General features: G+C 45.5%; 1 protein-coding gene across 1 annotated transcript in view; it reads left to right on the top strand.

Moving 5' to 3' along the window:
• Positions 1 to 1,174: 1,174 nt before the first annotated feature.
• Positions 1,175 to 20,581, top strand: part of LOC140482503 (SPRY domain-containing protein 3-like) — an 815,899-nt gene continuing 796,492 nt past the window's right edge. The window contains exon 1 of the mRNA XM_072580049.1: positions 1,175 to 1,235. The gene's annotated coding sequence lies outside the window, so the exon portion shown is untranslated. The remainder of the gene's footprint in view (positions 1,236 to 20,581) is intronic.

Raw genomic sequence — 20,581 nt, 5'->3', positions numbered from 1 at the left:
ACAGAGGGTGGTCAGTGTATGGAGTGGGCTGGGTAGTGCAGGAACTGAGTATAATTTCATCATTTAATATATGTTCAGACAGGTACATGGATGGGATAGGTATGGAGGGATATGGACCGAACACAGGCAAATGGGGCTAGTTTACATTGTGAAAACTGGGCAGCATGGGTAAATTGGGCCGAAGGGCCTGTTTCATGCTGTAAACTTCTGCGACTCTAAAAAATGGGATAGAAGGGATATAGGGACAAAGGGATATAGTGATAGGGGAATAAAGGAGTGTTGGGATATAGGGATGGAGAGATTTAGGGATAAAGGGATAGATGGGAACTGGCATCCTGGAATAGATGGATGGGGATTATTGGGATATAGGGAGAGAAGTATAGAGATAGAAGGATATATGGATAGATGGATGGGAGTTATTGGGATATAGGGAGAGTGGGGTATCGGGATAGAGGGATATAGGGATAGATGGATGGAGGTCATTGGGATACAGGGAGAGTGGGATATATGGATATATGGATAGATGGATGTGGATTATTGGGATACAGGGAGAGTGGGATGTGGGATAGAGGGATAAGACATAAGAGCAGAAGTAGGTAAGTCAGCCCACTGAATCTACTCTATGATTCACTGAGGTCATAGCTGATCTGATCACCCTCACGTCCACTTTCCTGCCTTTTCCCCCTAACCCACCATTTCCTTCTTGATTAAATAGAAGGATGTAGAGGGTACTGGGATATCGGGATAGTGGGATACAGGGACATGGAGGGTACTGGGATATCGGGATAGTGGGATACAGGGACATGGAGGGTACTGGGATATCGGGATAGTGGGATACAGGGACATAGAGGATATTGAGAAAACAGGGATAGTGAGGTACAGGGATACAGAGGACATGAGGAATACCAGGATAGTGAGATAGAAGGATACCGAGGAAATTGAGAATACCGGGATAGTGGGATACAGAAATACAGAGGATATTGGAAACATCAGGATAGTGAGATACAGGGATACAGCGGATATTGGGAATACCGGGATAGAGACCCTACGACGTCAAACTGGGAATTCACAAGGACCGGGATTTGCTGTTTCTGCTGATGCGGAGTTTGCGCGGCCCCGCGGAGCCGCTGCATCAGGACCACAGGCGCGCTCCCGGTACAGTCGGGGACGCGCCCACACGGACCGTGCGCGGCAACGGGAGCGGCGGATCCTCGGGAAAAAAATCAAGGAAAAAGGTAAAATCCAACCAAATCCCGGGATAGAGAGAGAGAGAGAATTCCCAGAATGGGGGGGATGGGGAGGGAAATGATGGGATAGGGAGAGTGAGAATTCCCAGGATAGAGAGAGAGAGGAGGGGGAAATGATGGGATAAGGAGAGTGAGAATTCCCAGGATAGAGAGAGGGAGAGAGGAGGGGGGGGGAAATGATGGGATAGAGAGAGTGAGAATTCCCAGGATAGAGAGAGGGAGAGAGAGGAGGAGGAGGAAATGATGGGATAGAGAGAGTGAGAATTCCCAGGATAGAGAGAGGGAGAGAGAGGAGGAGGAGGAAATGATGGGATAGGGAGAGTGAGAATTCCCAGGATAGAGAGAGAGAGAGGAGGAGGAGGAGGAGGAGGAAATGATGGGATAGGGAGAGTGAGAATTCCCAGGATAGAGAGAGGGAGAGAGGAGGAGGGGGAAATGATGGGATAGGGAGAGTGAGAATTCCCAGGATAGAGAGAAGGAGAGAGGAGGAGGGGGAAATGATGGGATAGAGAGAGTGAGAATTCCCAGGATAGAGAGAGGGAGAGAGAGGAGGAGGAGGAAATGATGGGATAGGGAGAGTGAGAATTCCCAGGATAGAGAGAGGGAGAGAGAGGAGGAGGAGGAAATGATGGGATAGAGAGAGTGAGAATTCCCAGGATAGAGAGAGAGAGAGGAGGAGGAGGAGGAGGAAATGATGGGATAGGGAGAGTGAGAATTCCCAGGATAGAGAGAGGGAGAGAGGAGGAGGGGGAAATGATGGGATAGAGAGAGTGAGAATTCCCAGGATAGAGAGAGGGAGAGAGAGGAGGAGGAAATGATGGGATAGAGAGAGTGAGAATTCCCAGGATAGAGAGAGGGAGAGAGAGGAGGAGGAAATGATGGGATAGGGAGAGTGAGAATTCCCAGGATAGAGAGAGAGAGAGGAGGAGGAGGAGGAGGAAATGATGGGATAGGGAGAGTGAGAATTCCCAGGATAGACAGAGAGAGAGAGGAGGAGGAGGAAATGATGGGATAGGGAGAGTGAGAATTCCCAGGATAGACAGAGAGAGAGAGGAGGAGGAGGAAGTGATGGGATAGGGAGAGTGAGAATTCCCAGGATAGAGAGACGGAGAGAGGAGGAGGAGGAAAGGATGGGATAGAGAGAGTGAGAATTCCCAGGATAGAGAGGAGGAAGGACATGATGAGATAGAGAGAGAGTGAGAAATCCAGGGATGTAGATAGAGGGATATGATAGAAAGAATGAGAAACCCCAGAGCAGATAGATGATGGGTTAGAGAGAGTGAGAAATCCTGGGATAGAGAGAGAGAGAGAGAAATTATCATAACGATAGAGAGAGACAAATCCAATGGTAGGTAGAGAAAAAAGTCCCAAGATAGAGAAAGAGATAAATCATTAGGATAAAGAGAGAGAAATCCTAGGAGAGAGGGAAATGGAAATCAAAGGGATAGAAAATCCTGGGTGGAGAGAGAAGAAACATGGAATAAAGAGAGAGAGAGAAATCCGATGATTGAGAAATCCTGGCTTAAAGAGAGAGAAATTTGAGGACAGAGAAAAAGAGAAGTCATTGGGATTTAGAGAGAGAGAGAGAGAGAGCAAAATTCCAGGATCGAGGGAGAAAAGAACTTGGGATTGAGAGAGAAGTCACAGGTTAGAGAGAGGGAGAGAGATCATGAGAATAGATAGGGAGTGAGAGTAAGAATTTTAGGAAAGGAAGAGAGAGAAATCATGGCATAAAGAGAAAGAGAAATCCTGTGATAAAGATAGGGAGAAATCATCAAGAAAGAGACAGAGAAATCCCGGGATCGAGACAGAGAGAAAAGTCCACAGTACAGAGACAGAAAAATCATAAGATAGAGACAGAGAAGAATCCTGGGATAGAGAGAGAAATCATCAGGATGGAGAGAGAGAGAGAGAGAGAGAGAGAGAAAACGCAAGACGGAGAGAAAAAATTTGGGAAAAAGAGGGAAAGAGAAATCACAGAACAGAAAGTGAGAGAAATCATAAGGATACAGAAATAGAAATCCTGGGATGGAGAGAGAGAAAAAAATTCAAGATAGAGACACAGGGAAATCCTGAGATAGGGAGAGACAGAGAGAAGTAATCAGACAGAGAGAGAGGAAAATCATAAGAATAGAGAGAGAGAGAGAGAACTGGAAGAACTGTGGATGTGGTAAATCAGAAACAGAAACAGAAGTTGCTGGAAAAGCTCAGCAGGTCTGGCAGCATCTGAAGAGAAATCAGAGTTAATGTTTCAGGTCCAGTTTTGAGGACCCAAAACATTAACTCTGATTTCTCTGCACAGAAGCTGCCAGACCTGCTGAGCTTTTCCAGCAACTTCTGATTTTCTTTGTGAGAGATAGACAGAAATCCAGGGTGAGAGAAAAAGTGAGAGAGAGAAATCCTGAGATTGAGAAAAAGAGAGTAACCAGGATAGACAGAGAGAGAAATCCTGGGGTACAGCGATAGGGAAACTAACAGCACAGAGAGAGAGAAATCGTGGGGTAAAAAGGGAGAGAGAAATCATCAGGCAAGAGGCAGAGAGAGAAAACACACGATAGAGAAAGACAGAGAAAGATCACAGGATAGAGAGAGAGAAATCTTGGAATAGACAGAGTGATAAATCCCAGGACAGAGATAGAAAGAAATCACCCGGATGCAGAGAGAGAGAGAAAAATCGTGAGAAAAACACAAAATCATTGGATAGAGAGTCAACAAGAGTGAACTCACCCAAGTGAGAGGGTAGGGATAGGGAGAGGGAACAACCCAGGTTAGAGTGAGAGCAAAATCCCAGGATAGAGAAAAGAGAGATTCCAGGAAAGAATGAAAGAGAAACTCTGGGATATAGAAAGAGAGCAGAAAAAAAAGAAAAAAAGTGAAAAATAATCATGTGATATTGAGAGAGAAATCTCCTAAAGTCGAGTGAAATCCCAGGATAGCTGGAGAAAAATCCCTGAACAGAGAGAGAAGGAGAAGGATCCTAGGATAGTGATTCACTTTTATTCTTGCATGGGGTATGGGTGTCACTAGGTCAGTACTTATTACCCCTAGTTTCCCCTTGAGAAGGTGGGGGTGAGCTGCCTTCTTGACCCGCTGCAGTCCATGTGCTGTGGGTAGACCCACAATGCCCTTAGGGAGGGAATTCCAGGATTCTGACCCAGTGACACTGAAGGAACGGTGATATATTTCCAATCAGGATGGTGAGGGGCTTGGAGGGGAACTTGCAGGGGGTGGTGTTCCCATGGATCTGCTGCCCTTGTCCTTCCAGATGGAAGTGGTTGTGAGTTTGGAAGGTGCTGCCTGAGGATCTTTGGTGAGTTTCTGCAGTGCATCTTGTAGATAGTACACACTGCTGTTACTGAGTGTGGGTGGGGGAGGGAGGGGGTGTTTGTGGGTGTGGGGCCAATCAAGCGGCTGCTTTGTCCTGGATGGTGTTGAATTTCTTGAGTGTTGTTGGAGCTGCCCCCATCCAGGGCAAGGGGGGAATATTCCATCACACTCCGGACTTCTCCTAAGCTTTAATGGGGTGTCAGTATACTGTAACCGGAAGAGCCTTGGGAAGAGTTGATGAGCAGAGAGATCTGGGAGTGCAGGTCTATTGTACCCTGAAGGTTGCTGCACAGGTGGATAGAGTGGTCAAGAAGGCATATGGTATGCTTGCCTTCATTGGACGGGGTATTGAGTATAAGAGCTGGCAAGTCACGTTAAAATTGTACAAGACATTGGTTCAGCCGCATTTAGAATACTGTGTACAGTTCTGGTCTCCATATTAACAAAAGGATGTGGACGCTTTGGAGAGGGTGCAGAGAAGGTTTACGAGGATATTGCCTGGTATGGAAGGTGCTAGCTATGAAGAGAGGTTGTGTAGGTTAGATTTGTTTTCATTAGAAAAAAAGGTGATTGAGGGGGGACCTGATTGAGGTCGATAAAATCATAAAGGGTATAGACAGGATAGATAGAGATAAGCTTTTTCCCAGGGTGAGGGATTCAATAATGAGAAGTCACACTTTCAAGGTGAGAGGTGGAAAGTTTAAGGGGGGCACACGCGGCAAGTACTTCACACAGAGGGTGGCGGGTGTTTGAACGCGTTGCCAGCAGAGGTGGTAGAGGCAGGCCCGGTAGACTCATTTGAGTCTGGACAGATGCATGAGTTGGTGGGGGAGGGGGGGGGAGCAGAGGGATACAGATGTTTAGGAATTGGGCAATAGCTTTAGACAGTGGATTTGGATCGGCTCAGGCTTGGAGGGCCGACGGGCCTGTCCCTGGGCTGTAAATTTCTTTGTTCTTTGTTCTGTCATTGACTGAGCCAACACTGTGATGAATTTCGGAAGTGCATATAGTGGACGTAGACACTGCTGTGACTAAGGGCTTTTGCCCGAAACGTTGATTTCGCTGCTCGTTGGATGCTGCTTGAACTGCTGTGCTCTTCCAGCACCACTAATCCAGTAGTTCAGGTAGAACGCCAGTGAGATAATCTCGTTGGATTGAGTCAACGTCCAGCTTTTAGGATTTATGGAGAGATCGGAGATACTGACTTATTCAGGTTTCCGAGGTTCGCAGAAAAATACTTCTCCACGACGTCTCTTCAGCCAGTTTTCTTTGGGGTTATCCCATATTCAGACAGAGTGTGTGTGTGTGTGTGTGAGAGAGAGAGAGAGAGTGAGAGAGACAGTGAGACAGAGACACAGAGAGACAGAGAGAGAGAGAGTGAGAGAGAGAGACAGAGAGACAGAGGAACAGAGAGAGACAGAGAGACAGAGAGAGAGAGAGAGCGAGAGAGAGCACTGTTGCCCACACCCCAGATTTTTTCTGATTCCCACTCGTAATGAGAAATGGAATTTGCTATTTCCAGACTGGAGGTCCTTTTTAAACCAACCCAACAACCCAGAGGCTGTTGCTAGGCAATGAAAGGCAAAACTTCTAGTGTTTTACCATGTCTGCTTGTCTATTAATCCATTTCTTAACTGTTGTTCAAAACTTTACTCGGCAGTGATTTTCAAAGTTGATGACTTTTCCAAGAAACAGCAGATAATCTCCAGTTCTTTTTTGCATCTTGGTTTTTGAGCTCCACAAAGTCACATGAGAGTCATTGTTAGCAGTCCAGGAATTGTCCAACCATTCCAGTGCGTCAAATGCTGGGATGGCAGGAGTGACCAATGAAGAGAGATGAAGGAAACTGGGCCTGTACTGTCCAGACTTTAGAAAATAAAGGGGGGATCTCATTGAGAATTAGAAAATGCTTATAGAACTTGACAGGGTGGGTGCTGAAAGTATTTTCCTCTCGATTGAGGGGCTGGAGTGTAGAACCAGGGGAACATCAATTCACAATAGGGACAAGTCAATGAAGATAGAATAGTAGGTGGTGGAACTTTGAAAACTGCACCCTACAGGGGTCTGGATATTCAATCACTGAGTCAGTTCAAAATAGAAACTGGTAGATTTCTAGTCACTAATGACAACAGCAATATGGCGATAGCAAGGGAATATGTCAATGGTCAATCATGATCTTATTAAATTCCTAATGAAGGGCTTTTGCCCGAAACATTGATTTTTCTTGCTCCTCAGATCCTGCCTGATCGGCTGTGCTTTTCCAGCACCACTCTAATCTTGACCATGATCTAATTAAATGACAGAGCAGGCTTGAGAGAATATTGTTTTTTTCAGATTAGATTTCCCTACAGTGTGGAAACAGGCCCTTCGGCCCAACAAGTCCACACTGACCCTCCGAAGAGTAACCCACCCAGACCCATTTCCCTCTGACTAATACACCTAACACTATGGACAATTTCCCATGGCCAATTCACCTGACCTGTACATCTTTGGACTGTGGGAGGAAACCAGAGCACCCGGAGGAAACCCACGCAGACACGGGAGAACGTGCAAACTCCACACAGTCAGTCGCCTGAGGCTGGAATCGAACCTGGAACCCGGAACCCTGGTGCTGTGAGGCAGCAGTGCTAACCACTGAGCTACCGTGCCGCCCAGATTTACTAAATTTATTCCAGACATAAGGGGGTTTGTTATGTGAAGAGAGATTGAACAGTTTATGTTTCTACTGTCAGAAGTTTAGAAGATTGAGAGGGCATCTAATTGAGGTATAGATGATGCTAAAGGGGATTATAGAGTCATCGAGTCAAACAACACAGAAACAGACCCTTCAGCCCCACCCGTCCATGCTGAGCAGGTTTCCTAATCTGAACAGGTCCCATTTGCCTGCATTTGGCTCATATCCCTCTCAGTTGTAACTATTCATATACCCATCCAAATGTCTTTTAAATGTTGTATTTGTACTCACATCCACCACTCCCCCTGCAACACATTCCATACAAGCAACACCCTTTGCGTGAAAACATTGCCTCTTGGGTCCCTTTTAAATCTTTCCCCTCTCACCATAAACCTGTGCCCTCTAGTTCTGGACTCCCCGACCCCAGGGAAAAGACCTTGTCTATTTACCCTTTCCATGCCCCTCATGATTTTATAAGCCTCTATAAGGTCACCCTTCAGTCTCTGACACTCCAGGGAAAACAGCCCCCATGTTAAAGTAGACGTGCAATGTAGGATAAAATCTAGAATGAGGTGATGGAAAAACACAGCAGGTCAGGCAGTATCTGAGAAGCAGGAATTCTGATAAAGGTCTTATGCCTGAAATGTCGATTCTCCTGCTCCTCGGATGCTGCCTGACCTGCTGTGCTTTTCCAGCACCACACTCTTGACTCTGATCTCCAGCATCTGCAGTCCTCACTTTCTCCTAATCTAGAATGAGGGCTCATATTGTGCATCTGTAGAATTCATTACCCCAGGGTGTAGTGGATGCTGGGACAGTGAGTAATATTAAGAAGTGATAGACAGATTTAAAAATTTTTTCAAGGAATTGAGAGCGGCAGGAGAGTGGAGTTGATGCTGAAATGAGATTAGTCATGATCATATCAGGTGGTGGAACAGAGGGGCTGAATGGCCTACTCCTGCTTCGAGTGCTTATGCTCTTCTGAGGAGTGTTTTATATTCATTCATGGGATGAGATCATCCCTAATTTCTCAGACAGCAGTTAAGAGTCTGTGCTTTTGTTAAAGTATAACTTCTCAGCTTTTCAGTTTTATCACTTCAGAAATTAATTTTCTTTTCCCTGGATGGGGATTGAATGCTTTGCTCAGCCATTTCAGAGGGCATTACAGAGTTAGCCACATTGCTGTGGGTCTGGAGTCACATGTAGGCCAGACCAGGTAAGGATGGCAGTTTCCTTCCCGAAAGGACATTAGTGACCCAGATGAGATGTTACAATAGTTTCATGCTCATTGTCACTGGGATTAACATTCAGTTCCAATTTATTAATTGAATTCTAATTCTACCCACTACCGTGGTGGGGTTTGACCCATTTCCCTGGAGCCATTAGCCCAGGCTTCTGCATTATTAATCCAGCAATATACAGATATCAGAATCAGGAGCAGAAGGAGACCATTCAGCCCCTCCAGCATGCTCCCCCGGATAGTTACCTCAAACCCACATTCCCTGTTGTCCGTGAGAACCCTTCACCGCCCTGTTCTTGCTGAACAACAATCCCTCCAGCTCCATCTTAAAAATATTCATGGACTTTGTTTCCACCCCCTTTCTCAGGGAGAGAGTTCCACAGACTCATGACCCTCTGAGTGAAAATAATGTCACCTGATTTGGTTTAAGTGGGTGACACCTGAGTTTTAAACTTGGGTCCTTGACTCTCGATTCTTCTACAAGAGGAAACAGCCTTTTCCACATCAGTCTGAACAGGACCCTTCTATATCTTTCATGCTTCAATTAAGTAACCTCTTATTCTCTGGAGGATACAAGCACAGTCTGTCCAACCTTTCCTCATAAGACAATCTGTTCATTTGAGGGATTAGTCTCACAAGCCTTCTCTGAATTGCTTTCAATGCATTCATATTGTGTATTTCCCAATACCTTGTAAACAGTGCTCTAAGTATGGTCTCAGCAAAACTCTGTATAACTGAAGCATAAATTCCCTAGTCTTACATTCAATTCCCCTCCAGATAAACAAGCACAGTCTATGACCATTCCTGATTACTTGCTATCCCTGCAGACTGACCTTCTGTGATTCTTGCACTCAGACACTCAGATCCCTCTGCATCTCAGAGCTCTGCAGTCTCTCACTATTCAAATGAAATGCCGCTTTTTCAATCTTTCTGCCAGTATCGACAATTTCCTCCTTTTTATTCCATTTGCCACGTCTTTGTCACTCACTGAACATATCAACATATTTTTGTAACCTCCTCGAGTCCTCTTTACATCTCATCAATCTTTGTGTGAATTTGAAAACCATAATTTCCCTCCCTTCCTCCAAATCATTTCTATAAATTGGAAAGAGTTGGGGCCCTCGCACTGACCCCTGGGGCACCACCACTCGGGACACCCTGCCAGTCTGAAAAAGACCCAGATATTCTGGTTCCCCTGCTCCCTGTTAACCAGCCAGTCTTCTATACTATTACCCCTTACAGCATGAGGTTTCATGTTCCTCAATTATGTTTGATGTTGCACCTTATCAAATGCCTTTCAGAAATCTAATACAATACACCCACCGATACCCCTCTCTCCACAGCACGTTACCTCTTCAAAGAACCCCAACAAATTAATTAAACATAATTTCTCATTGACATAATTTCTCTACCTGATCACCTTGAGCTTATCCAAATGCTCTGTTATAATCTCTGCAATGATAGCTTTGCACATTCTCCCATTGCCACCACAAGCCATTGCCTTTACGCCCTACTTCCCCTAATCTGCTTAATTATTCATGCATCCAGACCCCAGACCCATCTGCTCTCCTGTTCTATTTAGATGCTTATTTTATAAAGTGCATGTCATCACTTGGGTAAAAGAGTGATCAGAGATATAGAGATATACTGTTTAAGATGTATCGAGAGTGTGTTGCTGGAAAAGCACAGCAGGTCAGGCAGCATCTGAGGAGCAGGAGAGTTGACGTTTCAGGCATGAGCCCTTCATCAGGTTTAAGATGAATGCCCTTGTCAGGTGACACTTGCAATGGAGTGGGATCACATTGTTTCTGTCTCTGCATTTCCAAGAATTGGGTTGTACTCCGATGGTTCAAAAGTCTTCAGGTGAGTCAGAGGGCAAGCTAGGTCAGTTCCTGTGATCTCTCTCTGGTCACAGTAACTGTGCTGGAGCTGGTGCTGCAATGTTTGGAGAATAGTTTGCTGATAATTCCCTTTCAGCCTGTTATTGGTTAAGGTTCCAAGTGCCATTATATTTATGATATGTATTTATATAGTCCTTTTAACATACTGAAACATCCCCAGTTGCTTCACAGGGTATTGCTAAGCACAATTTAACACTGGGCCACATAACGAGGTAAGAAGGTTCTATTGATCCTTGGTTAGGCCAAAAGTGCAGCATTGTGAATAGTTTTGATCTCCGTAAGAGAGAATGCAGAGCTGGATTCTCAGGAACAAGATCTATTCACATTGAGAAGCAAATGCACTGACTAATGATAGACAGTATGGGTTTGTGAGGGGGAGGTCGTGCCTCATGAACTTGATTGAGTTTTTTTGAGGAGATGACAAAGATGATTGATGAGGGAAAAGCAGCTGATGTTGTTGTCATGGACGTCAATAAAGCCTTTGACAAGACCCCTCATGGCAGACTGGTACAAAAGGTGAAGTCACATGGTATCAGGGGTGAGCTGGCAAGATGGAGACAGAACTGGCTTAGTCACAGGAGACAGGGTAAGGGGGGGGGGGGAGGCTTTTCAGAATGGAGGGTTGTGACTGGTGATGTTCCACAGGGATCAGTGCAGGGTCCTCTGCTGTTTATGATCTACATAAATGATAAGGAGGAACGTGTGGCTGGATAATACAAGGATAATACAAAGATTGGTGGAGTTGTGGATAGTGAGGAGGATTGTCAGAGGATACAGCAGGATATAGATCTATTGGAGGCATGGGCAGAAAAATGGCAGATGGAATTTAATCCAGGCAAATGTGAGGTGATGCATTTTGGAAGTTCAAGTGCAGGTGGAAATTATACAGTGAATGGCAGAACCCTTAGGGGTATTGATATGCAGAGGGATCTGGGTGTGCAGGTCCATAGATCACTGAAGGTGGCAGTACAGGTAGATAAGGGAGTGAAAAAGGCCTATGCCATGCTTGCCTTCATTGGAAGGGGGCATTGAGTATAAGGATAGGCAAGTTTTGCTGTAGCTTTATTGAACTTAAGCAAATCAGGAGGCTGAAAAGAGGGCACAAGATAGCCTTGGCTGAGAAGATTAGGGTGAATCCAAAGAGATTCTTTAACTATATTAAAGGAAGAAGAATAGCTAGAGAGAGTTAAAAAATCACAGAACAGCCAAGTTATATAGTCCAACAGCTAGTGCTTCCTAATAAACCTGTTGCACTATAACCCGGTGTTATGTGATTTTTAACTTTGTTATAGTCAAGATGTTATTAAACTGGAAAGAGTGCAGAAGAAATTTATAAGGATGGTGCCAGGACTCAAGCGTCTGAGTTATAGAGACAGGTTGGACAAGCTAAGGCATTTTCTTTAGAGCATAAGGAGACTGAGGGGGGAATCTTATAGAAGTGTATAAGATCATGAGAGGCACGGATAGGGTCAATGCACTCAGTCTTTTCCCCAGGGTTGGGGAATCTCGGACTAGAGGGCATCAGTTTAAGGTTAGAGGGGAAAGAATAAAAGGGAACCTGAGGGGTAACGCTTTTACACAGAGGGTGGTACGTATATGGAATGAGGTGCCAGTGGAAGTGGTTGAGGCGGGTACATTAACAACATTTAAAAGGCATTTGGACAAATACATGGATAGGAAGGGATTAGAAAGATATGGGCCAAGTGCAGGGAAATAGGGTTAGAGTGGATGGGTATTTTGGTTGGAATGGACCAGTTTGGGCTAAAGGGTCTGTCTCCATGCTGTCAGACTCGGTAACTCTAAAACTCAAACTATAGTTAGGCAATACTTGGAATATTGCAGACCGTTCTGGTCACCACACACCACCAGAAGGATGTGGATGCTTTGGAGAGGATACAGAAAAGGTTTACCAGGATGTTACCTGGTCTGGCGATTCATGCCATGGAGAAATGTTGGATAGACTGGGCTTGTTTTCACTGGAAAACAGGAGGTTGAAGGGGTGACCTGATAGAAGTTTATAAGGTTGTGAATGGCGTGGATAGAGTGGAAATTAGGAGGGTTTTTCCCAAGGTGGAGGGGTCAATTACTGGGGACACAGATTCAAGGTGCGAGGGGGGAGGTATGAGGCAGATTTTTCACACAAAGGATAGAGAGTGTCTGGAGTGTGCTGCCAGAGGTGGGGGTGGAAACAGACACAACTGCAGCATTCAAGAAGCACCTGGATGGATACAGGAATAGGAAGGGAATAGAGGGATACGGATCCTGTAAGGCAAGACAGTTTTAGTATGGAAGGGCAAAATGTGCCAGCACTGGCTTGGAGGACCGAAGGGCCTGTTCCTGTGCTATATTGTTCTTTGTTTTTTGTTCAGCGAGACTGAAGATGGTGCAAAAAATGATCGGAAGCTTGGCTTTAAAACAAAGTCCTAAGTGCAGAGAGTGAGGTGAATGTGTAGGAAGAGCTGTTCTTGGGCCAAGGAAACACAACCTTCCTGAGGATTAGCTGGAGGAAAGATTTGGTAGGCCCCATGTCTGTGATTTGTGGTAACATGTGCGTGAGTGAGTGTTATCTGTGTGCTTCCAGTTTTAGTTTTAGGATTCTAAAAACCTTGCTGTGAGGTGTTTGTGGTTTTAGAACAACTGGAAGCTGTCGTAAGTGAAAGAGCGAAAGACAGTGGAATTGTAGACTGACATTACCCCTTCATGCCACACCCCCAATGAAACAAATTAACCAAACAACACTCTTTTAAAAACATTATGTCCCAGCTCTTGAACTGAATGTCTCACTCAATCATTTCAGAGGGTAGTTAATAATCATCCACATTGCTGTGGGTCTGGAGTCACGTGTATGCCAGACCAGGTAACAATGGCAGATTTCTTTACCTAAAGGACATTAGTGATGCAAATGGGTTTCTGTGATAATTGACAATGGTTACGTTGTCACTATTAGGCTAGCTTTTATTCCAGATTCTTATTGCATTCAATTTCACCACAAACCCTGGTGGGATTTGAAGCCATGTAGGCAGAATTTGAGGTACTGTTCCAGTGATTGCCATGATGCTACCATCTCACTCTACCTTCTGCTGTTGTTGAAACTTTGCAGCAGGTAGCTCCCATATTATCAAATATTATACAATAATCCTGAGTGAACTTTACTGTACGTGCAAATCCTTTTGACAGACGGATGATGTGCTGTTTTTGGAATCTGAGTTAAAACTTGAGGTCCAACCCAACAATCTGTTATGAAATACCTTATCTCCATAAGTCACCGACCGTGACATGGCCCCTTTAAGTACGTGCAATACTGAGTCAGGCTTTCCACTCTGTCATGGGAAGAGTTTACCTGTGACAGGTGGGCGTGTACACTGAGGAATCCTCCTCTGGCTCCAGGCTAAAATGAATCCAGCCTGTAGCAAGAAAAACTGGATTGTGGATATTTGCTGCACATGCATTGTGTCAGAAGCTGCAACAACTGAGGAATTGTGATTGACAGAGTCACAGGCGTAGGAGAAAGTGAGGACTGCAGATGCTGGAGATCAGAGTCGAGAGTGTGGTGCTGGAAAAGCACAGCAGATGAGGCAACATCCGAGGAACAGGAGAGTCAACATTTCGGGCATAAGCCCTTCATCAGGAATCACAGACATGTTACAGAAGGTGCCTGCACTGGCTCTTCATTGAGCACCATTACAAAGTGCCAATCACCAGCTGTCTTCACATATCTTTGCACATTACTGTTCTTTTATCCAAATAACCAGCCAATGTCCCGCTTGAAAGTTTCAATTGAACGTGCCACCACACATTTCCTGATAGCGCATTCCAGACCCTCCCCAATTGCTATGTGAAGGAGTTTCTTATCAAGTCTCATTTACTTCCTTTAAAAATCACTTCAAGTTTATAACCTCTTGTATTTGTTCCTTTTCCGAGTGGGAACAGCTCCTCCCTCTCTCCTCTCTCCAGCCGTCCCATGATGTTGGAAACCTCTCTCTGATCTCTCTCTCCGCCTTCTCTGTGAGGAGAACAGGCCCAGTTTCTTCAATTCATCCTCATCACTGAAGTTTCTCAACTCTGGAGCCATTCCTGTAAACCAGCTCTCTCCACTGTGTTTACATCTTTCCCATCATGTGGCACCCAGGACTGTACTCTAGCTGAGGTCTAACAAGGGTCTTGTGCAAGTTCAACATCACCTTCCTGCTCTTGTGTTCGATGCTCCTGTTTATAAAGCTGACAACATTGTGTGCTTTATTAATTGCTCTCTCCCCTGTCCTGCCACCTTCAATGCTCTGTGCACAGACACACTATGTTTCTCTGTTTCTTCTCTTCCTTCAGAATTGTACCCTCTGTTTTATATTGTCTTTCAATGTTCTACTGACCAAAGTTTGCATTCCTCTACAATGAACCCCTTCTGCCACCTATCCACCCACTCCACCGACTTGTCAATGTCCTTTTGGAGTTCCACATTGTCCTCCTAATACTTTACAATTCTTCCAAGTTTTGTTGGGAGAAACTTTGAAATTGTCTCCTGCACATATAATGCGGACAAGCCTAACTAGTGATAATGCTGTAGAGACAGAGGAAAACAGAGAATTATAGACGAGTCAACCAAATGTCTATAGTGACAAAAATGCTAGAGTCTATTGTGAAAGATATGATAACAAAACATTTGGGAAGTGCTAATAGCTAACACAGGTTTCTGAAAGGGAAATCAGGATTAATTAACCTACTGGAGATGTGTGAAAATGGAATCAGTAGAACAGAGGAGGGAGAACTGATGTACTTGCATTTCAAGAAAGCTTTTGAGAAGGTCCCAAATAAAAGATGGGTGGACAGATTTACAGCACACAGCATTGAGAACAGTATATTGGCATGGAGCAGGAATTGGTTGACAGACAAGAAACAGATACCCACAATGCCCTTAGGGAGGGAATTCCAGGATTCTGACTCAGTGACACTGAAGGAACGGCGATATATTTCCAAGTCAGGATGGTGAGGGACTTAGAGGGGAACTTGCAGGGGGTGGTGTTCCCATATGTCTGCTGCCCTTGTCCTTCTAGATTGTGGGTTGTGAGGAGGATGCAGGGGGCCTCGATGTGGTTTAAACAAGCTGAGTGAGTGAGCAGACACATGGCAGGGGCAGTGTAATGTGGCTCATTAGTTAGACACATCAGTCTGAACAATAGAAAGGAAGACTATCATTTAAATAGTGAAATCTTGGGGAGTGTAGATATACAAAAGGATCTGGGTGTCTGTGCACACTGGTCAATGAAAGTAAAAAGGATTAGGGTTAGGGAAGGATATTGCAAGAACGTCAAGCAATTAGGAAGGCATGGTAGCTCTGTGGTTGGCACTGCTGCCTCACAGCGCCAGGGTCTTGGGTTCAATTCCACCTACGCGTGACTGTGTGGAGTTTGTACCTTCTCTCCGTTTCTGCTCTTGTTTCCTCCCACAGTCCAAAGGTGTGCAGGTCAGGGTGAATTGGCCAAACTAAATTGCCCATAGTGTTCAGGGATGTGTAGGTTAGGTGCGTTATTCAGGGGTAAACATAGGGAAGGGGTCTGGGTGGGATACTCTTCAGAGGGTCGGTGTGGACTTGTTGGGCTGAAGGATTTATTTCCACACTGTAGGGAATCTATAATTATAGCTGGTATATTGACCTTCATTACGAGAGAGTTAGAGCTCAGAAGTGGGATGTTTACACGCAGTGGAATACAGGATCTTGGAGTAATGAGTGCAATTTTGGTCTTCCTGTCGAAGAAAGGTTATGCTTCCCATTGAGAGAGTGCAGCAGAGATTCACTCGGTTGATATTGGGGATGGCAGAGCTGTGCTATGGGGAGAGATTGGTTTGACTGGGCCTCTGCTCACTAGAGTTGAGAAGGATGAGAGGGGGATCTGATTAAACTGTATAAAATCCAACAGGCTGACCAGACTAGATACAGGGAGGAGGTTTCCCCTCACTGGGGAGTCTCGAATCAAGGGACTCATTCCCAGGATATAGGGTAGGCCATTCAGTATGGAGATGACAAAATGTTTCTTCACTCAGAGGGTGGTGATGCTGTGGAACTCTCCAACACAGAGAGCTGTGGAGGACGGGTCACTGAGTTTGTTCAAAAAGGATTGATTATTTTTTAGATTTTCAATGCATCAAGTGTAATGGGGAGTAAGTGGGATTACGGCATTGAGATAGAGTATCAGTCATGATCATATTGAATGGCCGAGCAGTTCTGAAGGGCCGAATGGCCTACACCTACTCCCAGTTTCTACATGTAGAACATAGAACATAGAACATAGAACAATACAGCATAGAACAGGCCCTTCGGCCCACTATGTTGTGCCAAACATTTGTCCTAGCTTAAGCACCTATCCATGTACCTATCCAACTGCCGCTTAAAGGTCGCCAATGATTCTGACTCTGCCACTCCCACAGGCAGCGCATTCCATGCCCCCACCACTCTCTGGGTAAAGAACCTACCCCTGACATCCCTCCATACCTTCCACCCTTCACCTTAAATTTATGTCCCCTTGTAACACTCTGAAACATTTCTATGTTTATCTCAGGAAAGATATGATTGCCAGAGAGGGAGTGGAATGAAGATTCACCAACCTTGATGTGGGATAAGGCAATAAGGCTAAGGAGCAAATGGAGGCCATTGAGCCCATTGGCGCTGCACTGCTAATCAATGACATCATCACAGCTTGACAATCCAGAATTCCATTACTCTACTGTTCGGCCAACTTCCTTCATTTCCCTCAATGCTGACAAATCCGACTTCCAGCAGAGTACAGAGGGAGTGCCGCACTGTTAGAGGGTCAGTACTGAGTGAGTGCCGCATTGTCAGAGGGTCAGTACTGAGGGAGTGCCGCATTGTCAGAGGGTCAGTACTGAGGGAGTGCCGCACAGTCAGAGGGTCAGTGCTGAGGGAACGCCACACTGTCGGAGGTCAGTGCTGAGAGAGTGCCGCACAGTCGGAGGGTCAGTGCTGAGGGAACGCCACACTGTCGGAGGTCAGTGCTGAGAGAGTGCCGCACTGTTGGAGGGTCAGTGCTGAGGGAATGCCGCACTGTCGGAGGGTCAGTACTGAGGGAGTGCCGCATTGTCAGAGGGTCAGTACTGAGGGAGTGCCGCACAGTCGGAGGGTCAGTACTGAAGGAGTTCCGCATTGTCAGAGGGTCAGTACTGAGGGAATGCCGCACTGTCGGAGGTCAGTGCTGAGGGAATGCCGCACTGTCGGAGGTCAGTGCTGAGGGAGAGCCGCACTGTCGGAGGTCAGTGCTGAGGAAGTGCCGCATTTCGGGAGTCACATTATTCAGGCTTCTCAGGTGGATGTGAAATTTTCCTTAGTCCCTATTTGCCAATCAGGGTGGGGGCGTGGGGTGCAAAGTGCTGCCCATTTCCCACACCAATAATTATCCTTTGGAGAGTTTCAATGAAAACAAACTGTCAAAGTTTGCTACTGTGGGATCTTGCTGTGTTCCAAGTGTCTGGTGTGTTTCCTCCCAGCTGTAAGTGTTGGACGTTGCCTCTGAAGCTGTTTTGAAAGTCCATGCTGAGGTCGTGCTCGCCCTCCCCATATCCCCTGTGCTTGGGTCTCGATGTTTGGAGCTGTGTGGATGTGCTGCTGTGTTCCCAGGCACCAGCCGTGTTGCAGTAGGCACTAACCAGAAATTGTTGTGCAGCCAGATTCTTGCTCACCCGTGTTGTCAGGTGTCAGTCAGTCCTCACTGTCTTCATTGCGTGATAATATGAACAACTTTGTTCTATCCTGGGGCTACTGAGATGTTGAAAATTGCAATGAAAAGGCAGATTTCTGGCCTCGTTTCTCTGAGCAGGCTGCACGCTAACTGCAAGTTAATGGTTATACAGCCTCCCTGCAGCTGATTGTCCCTCAGGCGCTGCTATTTTCACACTTACACACCAAGCACTGTTCATGCAACGCTCTCTGTTTGTTTTCCTGATGCCTGGGGATCTCTTTGGCAAGTAACAGTCTCTGTGACAGAAGGTGGGGGGTGGGGAGCGTGGTGTTCCAAATCTCAATTGTGGTTAGGTACTTTCCTGGGATTGACAGTGTGTCCGTGGCAGGTGTTTGTTTACAGCAATGACTGCACCTTAGATGGAGAGAGAAAGGGAGAGAGCGACAGACAGCAATAGAAGCAGAAGTAGACAGAGGTTAAGAGAAAGACAGTCAGGGAAGGAGAAAGACTGAGAGAAATAGAGAGGGAGAGACATGGGGAGACAAAGAAGGAGAGACAGAGGACAGGCAATAAAAGAGAGATAGATCTAGACAGACACAGAGAGACAAAGTCAGAGAGGAAGACTGCAGTCCCACATCAGCGGTCTGGAGTTACCAAGTTAAAAAGCACACAACACCAAGTTATAGTCCAACAGGTTTATTTGGAAACAGTAGCTTTCGGAGCACTGCTCCTTCATCAGGTGTTGTCTCTGACGGGTTTATTTGGATGAAGGAGCAGTGCTCCAAAAGCTACTGTTTCCAAATAAACCTGTTGGACTATAACCTGGCGTTGAGTGATCTTTAACTTTGTCCACCCCAGTCCAACACCGGCATCTCCAAACCATGGAGTTACCAAAAGTAATTATATAGACATGAGGACAAATCTGACCCTAGTGCACAGGGCAGGAAGGCTAAATGGTAAGGACAGTTAATGAACAGAAGCACCTGTTTAATGATATGCTCAATAGCTGCCAACTGAAATAGATTTAGAATCTCTACAGCGTGGAAACATGCCATCTTGGCCCAATAAGCCCAGACTGACCCTCCGAGGAATATCCCACCCAGACCCATTCTCCCACATTTACCCCTGACTAATGCACCTAACACTAGGGGAAATCTCCCATGGCCAATCCCCCTAACCTACACATCTTCAGACAGTGGGAGGAACCTGGAGCAAACCCACACAGACACGGGGAGAATGTGCAAACTCCTCACAGACAGTCACTCGAGGCTGGAATCGAACCTGGGTCTATGGTGCTGTGAGGCAGCAGTGCTAACCACTGAGCCACAATGCTGCCCCCAAAGTGCATTCCAGAAAGGAAAAAAGATTGTAAGAGCAAGGTAAAACCTCACTGGCCGAACAAGGAAGCTAAAGATCACGCAAAGACAAAAACGAAGGCATATCTTATTGCAAAGGCTAGTGGCAGGCCTGAAGATTGGGAAAGTTTTAAAGATAATTAAAGGGTTACTGAAAAAATCATTAAAAGAGCAAGCCCTAAATTATGAAAAGATGCATAAAACATAAGAACAGATAGCAAAAGCTTCTATAAGTACATAAAAGGGAATAGAATAACTAAAGTGAACATCGGTCCCTTGGAGGATCAGTCTGGGGAAGGGATAGTGGGGAACACAGAAATGGCAGAGTATTTTGCCCCAGTGTTTATGTAGAGGATATGTGTACCATCCGAATGGTAACAGGTAATTAGAGAAAGGTAGAACTGTTGAACAATCATCATCGCTAGGGAAGAAGCACTGAGCAAGCTTTTGGGATTGGAGGCAGACAAATCTCCAGGCTTACATCCCAGGGCCTTAAAGGAAGTGACAGCCACCATAGTAGATGGGGATGTGGTGGCCTAGTTGGATTATCACTGGGCTGGAGGTCTTTGAAGATATAACGAGCAAAGTGTATAGTGGGGGTCCTGTAGATGTAGTAGATCTACAATTCCATAGTGTTCTTGGGATCTGGGGTCGAATCCTGCTAATGGGGGAATTTGAATTCCATAATGAATCTGAAATTAAGAAGCTCATGTTGACCACAAATCCATTTTTGATTGTCAGGAAAAAACCCAGTTTCACTTTTGGGAAAGAATCTGCGATCCTTACCTGGTCTGGCCTACATGTGACTCCAGTCCCACTGCAAGGTGGCTGACTCTGAACTGCCCTCTGGGCAATTAGGGATGGGCAATAAATGCTGGCCTAGACATGATCCATGGGTTATAATATCCCAAAATTCCCTGGAAACAGTGGATTGGAAAAATGCTAATATAGCACTCTTATTCAGAAAGGGAGGAAGGCGGAAAGTAGGGAACTACAGATCAGTTAGAAATTGGGAAATAGTAAGAATCGATTATTAAGGAAGTAATAACAAAGCATGTGGAAAGTCAAAATATAATCCATCAGAATCAGCATGGTTTTATGAAAGATAAATCATGTTGGACTAATTTGCTGGAGGTCTTTGAAGATATAACG

The sequence above is a fragment of the Chiloscyllium punctatum genome, chromosome 10, assembly GCF_047496795.1.
Source record: "Chiloscyllium punctatum isolate Juve2018m chromosome 10, sChiPun1.3, whole genome shotgun sequence".
In the NCBI taxonomy this organism is placed as follows: domain Eukaryota; kingdom Metazoa; phylum Chordata; class Chondrichthyes; order Orectolobiformes; family Hemiscylliidae; genus Chiloscyllium; species Chiloscyllium punctatum.
This window is presented reverse-complemented; position numbering and strand designations above follow the sequence as displayed.